This window comes from Sebastes fasciatus, chromosome 4, assembly GCF_043250625.1.
Source record: "Sebastes fasciatus isolate fSebFas1 chromosome 4, fSebFas1.pri, whole genome shotgun sequence".
Taxonomy (NCBI): Eukaryota; Metazoa; Chordata; class Actinopteri; order Perciformes; family Sebastidae; genus Sebastes; species Sebastes fasciatus.
This window is the reverse complement of record NC_133798.1, coordinates 29,665,444-29,675,749: the sequence shown is the minus strand read 5'-3', so window position 1 is coordinate 29,675,749 and position 10,306 is coordinate 29,665,444. Positions and strand designations below refer to the sequence as shown.

General features: G+C 38.0%; 1 long non-coding RNA gene across 1 annotated transcript; it reads left to right on the top strand.

Annotated features, from left to right (window-relative positions):
* The first annotated feature begins 513 nt into the window (after positions 1-513).
* LOC141767096 (uncharacterized) lies at positions 514-4,911 on the top strand. The gene is made up of 3 exons (XR_012593772.1): positions 514-1,801; positions 2,630-2,676; positions 3,503-4,911. It is a non-coding gene; the product is annotated as an uncharacterized LOC141767096 (long non-coding RNA).
* Positions 4,912-10,306: the final 5,395 nt, after the last annotated feature.

Here is a 10,306-nt window from a genome sequence, read left to right as displayed (position 1 = left end):
CCACCAAATACATCTGTTGTAAGAACGTATGTGGTCAACAACAACTCTTTTTTCCCCTAAACAAAGGAAACACGCTTTAAAAAGTGTATTGTTAAAATATTTCAGCGATGTGTGGGGACTAAGAGGGATGGGCCGGAGAAAGACATCTAGTGGTGTAGCCCCCTGGAGACAAGAACCCCCCAACAAAATATTCTTCTTCTTCTTCTTCTCATTCTTCTCCTTATATATTGGGGCTGTCAAAGTTAACGCGATAATAACATGTTAACGCAAATTTGTTTTACGCCACTAATTTCTTTAACCCAACTTGCGATTTTTAGGTTGTAGTGGACTCAGTTTTAAAGCTAGAGAACTACAAAACCTAAGGAATCCATTGGTACCAACCATGTCATACTAGCTTGTTGTGAAGGAGTTTAAATTACGCTGCAAACTTACGCTAAATTTTGGCGAGGAAAAACTGGCTTGGCCATTTTCGAAGGGGTCCCTTGACTTCTGACCTCCAGATATGTGAATGAAAATGGGTTCTATAGGTACCCACGAGTCTCCCCTTTACAGACATGCCCACTTTATGATAATCACATGCAGTTTGGGGCAAGTCATAGTCAAGGCACACTGACACACTGACAGCTGTTGTTGCCTGTTGGGCTGCAGTTTGCCATGTTATGATTTGAGCATATTTTTTTTATGCTAAATGCAGTACCTGTGAGGGTTTCTGGACAATATTCTACATTGTTTCGTGTTGTTTATGATTTCCAATAATAAATATATACATACATTTACATAAAGCAGCATATTTGCCCACTCCCATGTTGACAAGAGTATTAAATACTTGACAAATCTCCCTTTAAGGTACATTTTGAACAGATAAAAAATGCTTCAGTATTTACAATCTATCATGTAATATATAATAATGTGCCAATTAAGGGCCATTCTACTGCAGACAGTACTTTTAATTTTGATACGTTAAGTGCATTTTGTTTATGATTCTTTTGTTCTTTTACTTAGGTAGAATTTTAAATGTAAGACTTTTACTTGTAATATTTACATTGTTGTATCGGTACTTTTACTTGTAAAGGCTCTAGGCCTGCAGGATTTTGAAAAAATATCTAATTGCGATTATTTTGACTGATATTGCAATTGCAATATGATTTGCAACATTAGAGAGAATTTTACATAATAATTCTCATTTCCATTGAAAAACATATTAAAATTGTTTATAGTGTGATTTTTGCAGTGATCTGCACAAACAAAGATGTTTTCTTAAGCCTGTAGAATATGATACGAAGGCCAGGACATCTCTGCAGCACCACAATATTTAATTTAAAATAGTATTTCGCCTTTGACAAATATTGTGATTTCCTCTTCATGCTGCGATTTGAAAATGTCAGTCGCCCATATTGCGATTTTGATCAAATTGATTAATTGTGCAGCCCTTGTCTGAATACTTCTTCCACCAATGGTTTCCCTCTGTTTCCGGTCTTTATGCCAAGCTAAGCTAACTGGCTTCATATTTACTGGGTGGTATCGATCTTCTCCGCTCATTCTCTGCCAGAAAGCTAATAAGTCTATTCCCCAAAATGTCGTTTCCACATGGGATTGGTAGCAGTGGGCTTCAACTCTTAGAGCCTGTAACAGGATGAGCAGGTTTAACAAATAAATACTTGTTTGTTTCTGTGGTGCTGTGTTGGCACGGCGTCATAGATGCTAAGAACGTTTCAGGACAACACCCAAGAACAACAAGTGCTAAAATTCCATGTACTTTAATTTTCTCCAACTTGCACACTTGCAGGCGGCTTGTCAACAGGTAAACAACCTTTTAAAACTCTGCTCCTTCATGAGATCTTACATTATCACTGCTGTCCTGTGAAAATCTCTAAAGTGTCAATTTTTTCATAGTTTTCATAGTTTTTAAATTGTTTATTTTGTTTACGGAATAATATAATTTAAAGTCTGTCTTAAAACAATAGTCAGGTGGCCATATGAACATTTAAACTGGTTTCGCTTGCTTTAATTATTTCTCTCGTTGCGATTAAAAAAATAATTTCTAACGCAATGTCAATGTAAGTGATGGGGGGGCAAAATCCACATCTTCATTCTGTGCACAAATTATTTCCCCAAAGTTACAGTATTTTAGTACCAAATTCAACTCAATGTGTTTCCTTATTGAACTGTGGTGAAGTGACAGAAATACAAAGAGAGAATTTGGTACTAAAAAGACTGTAATTTTAGAAGATTTATCTAACTCCGACTGCTAAAGCCTCATATTAACTTATTTTTATGGATCTTTTGATGGCCACTATGAACAGGAGGAATGATTACAGCAGGCAACACCTGTTTAGACGTTCATATGGGCACTTTCCTTAAATCCTTGTTTATCTAAAACTTTTAAAAATGCCCAAATTTGGAGATAATGTATGTGGTTTTCAGTGGACAGCTATGATACATGTCATGGACTGTTCAACAGAAAGCTATGCACATATTATGTAATGGTAGATTCATACTGCACCAACAGGAAATGTGTTTGAGACAGGTGTTACAGGCATGATGTTAGTGGATGTTAAGCCATGTTGTGTTAATACAGTGGTGAGAAAAATGTGACCAAAGGTGAAAACTGTTTTCTCTTTTCTTTAAGCGCTTCATAGACAGTTTTTAAAGTCAGTGAACAAAAGTGCAACGGAGGTAAGTAACATTTGCATTTGCTCAACTCCGCCCACTCTCTGTCATTTCCCAGAACTGACCGTGAATCAATTCTGGGAAATGACCGAGATCAGTTCAGACTGAATGTGTTTGAATCCACTTCATGAATTTACTCAACTACTATACTTAAGTACAAGTACAAGTAGTTGACTTTATAGATCTTATGCTAATTCATACTTCTATTCCACTACATTCAGGTGGGAAATACCAGCCCAATGGCACAGCAGTTCATGAAATAGTTATGAAATTCAACGTATTATGTAATTTGTACACATAGACACGAATTTACAATTTTTTGTGATGGTCAACACGATATCATATCTGTACTTTTACACAAGTAAAAATGTTGAATGCATGACTTTTACTTACAATGGAGTATTTTTATGATGTGGTATTGCTACTTTTACTTAATTAAAACCTCTCAGTTACTTCTTAGTTAGATAGAGACCAGCTGGTGAACATAGTGGAGCATTTATCAGTTAAAGAGACAGATATTTCCCTCAGGAGTTGGTGGAGACCAAAAACAGAGCTAAAAGAGAGAGAATATTGGACTTATATTCATCAGCTGTTCACAAACTAAAACTAAGCAGCTAAAAGAAATCAGGTTTTGCAGGTTGAAGTTAATTGCTCTGAGCAACCACTACTGCAGCTTCCGTGTTGATTATTAATGTCAGGCTGAATAATGAAGGGAAACAAGCTAGCTGTATCTGGCTGTTTGAGATGATGCGGTTTTGTTTGCTTCAGTTGAGTTCAGCTCAGTTTAGTTCACTTCACTGTGGCATCACTCCATTTCACTCTGTCTCTACAGCTGAACATGGAACACATAGAACCATACATGTTCCTAGTGGATATGGCCTTGAACCTATGTGCAACACTCATCAAGATGGCCATGAATGCAAAGGCCAACAAGGAGCGCTGCCAACAAGTTGCCCAGAGAGTGAAAGCACTGGAGGAACAAGTTCTTACCATCAAGAAAAGAGGGTCGCGCCGAATATCTGCCACTGTGAATAACGCCCTGAGGGATCTCTGCAGCACTCTGCAATCTGCACAGGAGCTAATGGCGAAATTTTCCAAAACTAATGCTTTTAAGGGCTTCTGGAAGTCCGGCAGCAATGAAGAGAAGTTCCGGAGAGTGGACAAAAATCTCACTGATAACCTCCAGGTACTGCAATCAGCTCTACTCATTGAGACGGGGGACACGCTGCACAGAGTGTATGAGGCTGTAACAGAAAGGAGACGGCCTCATACTAGACCATCAGCCCCAATGTTCGAACCTAGCACCACGCCCACAGAGACAATGTCTAGCCCCACAACCCCTAATCCTTTCCAAAACAACATGCCCACCGTGACAATGTCTAGCCCCACAACCCCTTTTCCTTTCCAAAACAACATGCCCATCATGACAATGTCTAACCCAACAACTCCAACATCTTTCTACTACAACATGCCCACCATGACAATGTCCAACCCCACATCTCCCACATCTTTCTACTACATGACGCCCTCCATGACAATGTCTAGCTCCATGTCCCCCAGCCCTTTCTCCACCACCACCATTGTCTCCAGTCCTGCCGTGAGCATGATGGCCCAAACACCAAATACACCTGTTTTAACAATGTTAAACAATTTTTTTCGGTGATATGTGAAGGCAAAGAGGGATGGGAGAGAGAAAGACCTTTTTCCATGCAAACTTATCCTCATAGAACGGTTGGTATATATCCTATAAATAGTTATTCCTAATTTTTCATCCGTTCCGCAATTGTCCAGCAACGTGTCAATTTGTTAGGTGTAGGCAACCAAACTACTTGGTTAGGTTTAGGTTTGGGTTAAAATGACTACAGAAGTGGCGTTTCTTAAGTACTGAAGTAACATGACAAATAAGTCAATGTTTGGGTTTGAATAACTACAGAAGTGGCGTTTCTTAAGTGTGGAATTTACGAGACAAATAAGTCAACTCTGTTCATATACAATATATTAACTATTGTTTTTTTTATTATTATTTCTATGTGAAGCACTTTATTATTTTTTTGTAATGAAAATACTAGTGACACTCGGTTTCATGGTGGTGTGTATACAAAATGCTAATTAATATTGTCATTTTAAAAAGGTGATGAAAGGTGATGACTCATGAAGTGTATGCATAGAGAACAATATCTTCTTGTTAAAACATGTTACAAATAACTTTTTCTTTATTAAAGGAGAAACCAGTAACTTCAATACTTGACTGTGGAGACTGATTTTTGACCTCCGGAACACATCTGTGATAAAATATTCAATTTCAACATCTACTTCACATCATACATTAACTGTCTTTAATGTATAATTATAATTTTCCTTATTTTTAATGATCTGTAACAACTAATTATCGTCATATTCTCTTTTGGTCTTTTACAGATCACTTAGTGCAGGACAAGACCCATACTTCTTCAGACTCATAGCACCATCTTGTGGTCATTAGACTGAACAACACAGCTGTTATTATTGATTATGGACTTGTAGATTACACTCTGCATTACCCAAGACCAGAGAGTCACTGTCACAGCATTTTTTTCTAATTTTATTTGGTGCCACGTGATGAAATCAAACATATATCAGGTCATATGAGAAAATCAAAGATCAAGAATGTGAGGAGTTAAACCAACCTGCAACATGGAGTTTGGTGCTTGTATTCAAGTTACTGTGTGAACTCATGCAGCTCTGAAAGTGATCCACTGTCTGGTCTGCACCTCAGGCCACAGGCATAAAACTCAAATGCAAAACAGACTTTAACCATCTTGTTGTCCTGCTGGCAAACAAACATCTGAACATTATAATACCTTTTTATTCTTATAACACTGTACTACAAAACTAGGGCTAAATAGCTCTTTATTTCTATGTCTTTCTATGTCACAGATCAACAGGATGGTGACAATGCTGACTTTTCACCTGGAACATGAAGCTTTAGCCTCAGACTTTCAGCATTATATAATGTATGTAGCCATCAGGTGCATGTTTAAGACCCTTTTAAAGGTTTGTTATTTTTATATGGAGATACTTTAACTCTTGTAGTATCCAGTAGCCAGAGATTTATGGGTTTTACTGTAGATTCAGCCACATTCCTGCATCCACCTCAATGCAATTATACATCTCAGAGGTAAATATCGTAATTTTTACTCAACTGCGTTTATCTGACAGCTTTAGTTACTTTACAGATTACAGTTTTTCATCCCCTTCCTGTCCAGTGAAAACCACGTATCTCCAGATGTGTTGAATGTTTGTGATAAACTGAAGGATGAAGTGTTCCTTTATGTTTTGAGAAAATCCTCCTCCTTTTGTTATGTTTTGAACTACACCACAACCTGCACAGTGCACATGGTATTTATTTAATTGTAAATTAATTGAACAATGCAAATCCCAAGTACTACAATCAAATATATAGGCTACACACCAACAGTGATATGAATATTTAATCATCAGTTATTAGTAGAAGGCTAAAGTATATAGAGTTGGATAATTGTAGGATATTAATCATAAAAATATATGTAAATTTACATATATAATGTAATCTTAATGGGTGACTACTGAACTTGATGGTAAAATTATGGAGCCATTATCAAAATTGTGTTAACAATTGTGTTGGCAGTTTCTGTTAAAACAAGACACAAACCAAGGTAACAACTTGTCTTTCAAGTAGATTTAATAAAAAAGCATGTATTAATAAGAAAAGCATCTGCAGATGGACTCACGAGCACAGCCACCTGAGTGGACTGTGGCAAGTGAGCCCCGATTACAAAGAGTAGTCATTATTTATACATACTAAAGCATAACACACAGATAAGTGCAAAGAAGAAAAGAAGAGAAGGATAGAAAGTGTATCAATGCATCAGCACACAGCAGACAACAGAGCATCAGAAGACATAACAAGTATTTCAGCAATCTGTTGTTTGCAGTTACAGAGAACTAAAATGTCAGGTCACTGTCTTATGGTGACGAAGTTGAACATGTGAGGCCCTGAGATTGTCTAAAGGTACAGTGTTAACTGCATATATGAAAATTGCCATTACACACTCAATAACTGCTCCTGTCATGAGGTGTTGGCAGCATGCTCTTCTTTATAGTATAATACAGAAAGAGGATTTCTTCTGCTGTTCAGCCCGCTGCTTCTCGTGGTAGACATGCAGAGCCACAGTGAGCCTCTCGTAGGCATTAGTGAGACGTTGGTTCAGCTCTTCGACCTGTGGCTGGTTGCAACTGGGATTCTTGATCATCTGCTCAGCTGAATTCATAGCCCCTTTAAGGTTCTTCAAAGCTTTGTGCACTTCATCAGAGGGATGGTCTTCCTTGATGGAATCCAGCAGATTATTCAGGGTTTCGAGTCTACTCAAAATTTGCTTTTTTAGCTCATCTTTGTCCTTCCCAGTTTCAAATAGGCTGAGGATTGAGCGCAATGCTGATAAGCCATCCGAGATCGTATCTGGAGAGACAGGGAGGCAGTTAGTTTGGAACAAAATTGACTGACATTAATCAGACATTAATGGGAACTATGTTTTTTTAGGGGAATAACAGTGATTGCAATAACTGGGGTCGGCTGTGCTTGACCTGAGACAAGATAATTATTGACTGAACTCATCAAGTCAGTCATACTGAGCTGTATGAGCTATGATCAAACGTAATATTCTGCTTCTTTGGTTTGAAATATGTTGTTTTATGATCATCTAAATGATTATTTATATAACAGTTTACAAGTGATACATGTGACAGTAACAGTAACAACATCACAAACAATGAAAGGAAATGGTTACTTACTGAGAAGTTTGCAAAGTGGTTCCATATATTCAGCCATACTTTCAGCCATTTTCTTTCCACGTATCCAAGTCGTAGGGATTCTGTAAAGTGGATGCAGATGCAATCTGTCTGTCTTAATGCAGGTGAGGTGTGCATGAAAGAAAGTGAAACTATTATGTGTTATCCTCTAATGCGGTCGGCTGATAAGTTATCTTCCCTCCTCCTTGTGTCGTTCATTACCCAGGTACTTTAGGGTGGCCTTTCCTCTGGCGCCACTCTCATGACAAACTTTATATTTTTTGCTCCACTAAGGACTAAGAACTGACTTGTTTGTTGATGGTATGTTTCTTCGCAGTACAGCAGTCCCAATGCTGGCAGCAATTTTAGGGGATATTCCCAGTTTCCCCAGTGCTTGAATTGAACTGGTTCTCACTGGTACTGAGTAGTTTATACTGATTTTTACCCACACAAGCACTGTACCTATACTTTTATTGTGAATCGCTACCCGATTAAAAAGTAATTAACCAAACCAAAATGTAAACGGCACCAAAAGGTGCAAACAGGAGCACAAGTTAATTCATATATCAATATATAGAGAGGAAAACATTACTTACTGTAAAGTGGATGCTGATGCAGGTGTCTTAATGCAGGTGTGTGAATGGAAGAAAGTGAAACAGATTTTCTCTTATCTGTCTGATAAGTTATCATCGTTCCCTCCTCTGGGCGTGATTCATGTTCTCAGGTCAGACACATCACAGATCCAGAGATGAGATCTTTAACCTTAATCTTCTTAAACAAACAGGCTCATATTTTATTCTGTATTTACTCTGTACATTACTCTGCACTTTATTGCATTTGCATTTGGTTGTCTCGGTGTCTGCACTCTGTGCAATGACAGTAAAGTTGAATCTAAACAGCACAGGTTGGGCTGCAGAGCTGCAGTTACACAGCTCAGAGACAATCTGAACATTTCTGATCATTGGAAAAAATTACTGTATGTTTAAAGGTTTATTGGCTCATTGATAGCATTCATTAAACTCAATAAAACTATATATCTTTATGAGGTTTAAGTGTGCATCCACCCAACCCAGCCCAAAACAGACTTTAACTGTCTTGTTATCCTGCTGGCAAACAAACATCTGAACAGGAAACAGCATTATAAAACATTTTTATTCTTATAACACTGTACTATAAATCTAGGGCTAAATAGCTCTTTTTTTCCATGTCTTTCTATGTCACAGATCATCAACTGGTGTTAGCACTCAATAACAGCTCCTGTCGTGAGGCTTTGGCAGCATGCTCTTCTTTATAGTATAATACAGATACAACTACGCTCCGAATGTGATTTAATTTTTTTCAGCTTCTTCTTCTTCTTATCAAGCTTTCTCTGCTGTTCAGCCAGCTTCTTCTCCTCGTAGACATGCAGAGCCACAGTGAGCCTCTCGGTGGCATTAGTGAGACATTGGTTCAGATTGTCGACCTCTAATTTGTTGCAATTGGAATTCTTGTGGTGAAACACCCTGATCACATTCACACCTGGAAGCTGCCCAGTACAACGACAGTCTGATCTGCTGGCCACTGAGCAGCTCCACTGGAGCGGTTGGGTTAAGGGCCTTGCTCAAGGGCACCTCAGTGGTGGTAATGAGGGAGGGGCAAGCACTGCTTTTCACTTTCCCCACCCAGATTTATCCTGCCGGTCCAGGGGATTGAACCGGCAACTGTCTTTAATGTATAATTATAATTTTTCCTATTTTTAATGATTTGTAACAACTAATTATCGTCATATTCTCTTTTGGTCTTTTACAGATCACTTAGTGCAGGACAAAACCCATACTTCTTCAGACTCATAGCACCATCTTGTGGTTATTAGACTGAACAACACAGCTGTTATTGATTATGGATTTGTAGATTACACTCTGCATTACCCAAGACCGGAGAGTCACTGTCACAGCATTTTTTTCTAATTTTATTTGGTGCCACGTGATGAAATCAAACATATATCAGGTCATATGAGAAAATCAAAGATCAAGAATGTGAGGAGTTAAACCAACCTGCAACATGGTGTTTGGTGCTTGTATTCAAGTTACTGTGTGAACTCATGCAGCTCTGAAAGTGATCCACTGTCTGGTCTGCACCTCAGGCCACAGGCATAAAACTCAAATGCAAAACAGACTTTAACCATCTTGTTGTCCTGCTGGCAAACAAACATCTGAACATTATAATACCTTTTTATTCTTATAACACTGTACTATAAAACTAGGGCTAAATAGCTCTTTATTTCTATGTCTTTCTATGTCACAGATCAACAGGATGGTGACAATGCTGACTTTTCACCTGGAACATGAAGCTTTAGCCTCAGACTTTCAGCATTATATAATGTATGTAGCCATCAGGTGCATGTTTAAGACCCTTTTAAAGGTTTGTTATTTTTATATGGAGATACTTTAACTCTTGTAGTATCCAGTAGCCAGAGATTTATGGGTTTTACTGTAGATTCAGCCACATTCCTGCATCCACCTCAATGCAATTATACATCTCAGAGGTAAATATCGTAATTTTTACTCAACTGCGTTTATCTGACAGCTTTAGTTACTTTACAGATTACAGTTTTTCATCCCCTTCCTGTCCAGTGAAAACCACGTATCTCCAGATGTGTTGAATGTTTGTGATAAACTGAAGGATGAAGTGTTCCTTTATGTTTTGAGAAAATCCTCCTCCTTTTGTTATGTTTTGAACTACACCACAACCTGCACAGTGCACATGGTATTTATTTAATTGTAAATTAATTGAACAATGCAAATCCCAAGTACTACAATCAAATATATAGGCTACACACCAACAGTGATAT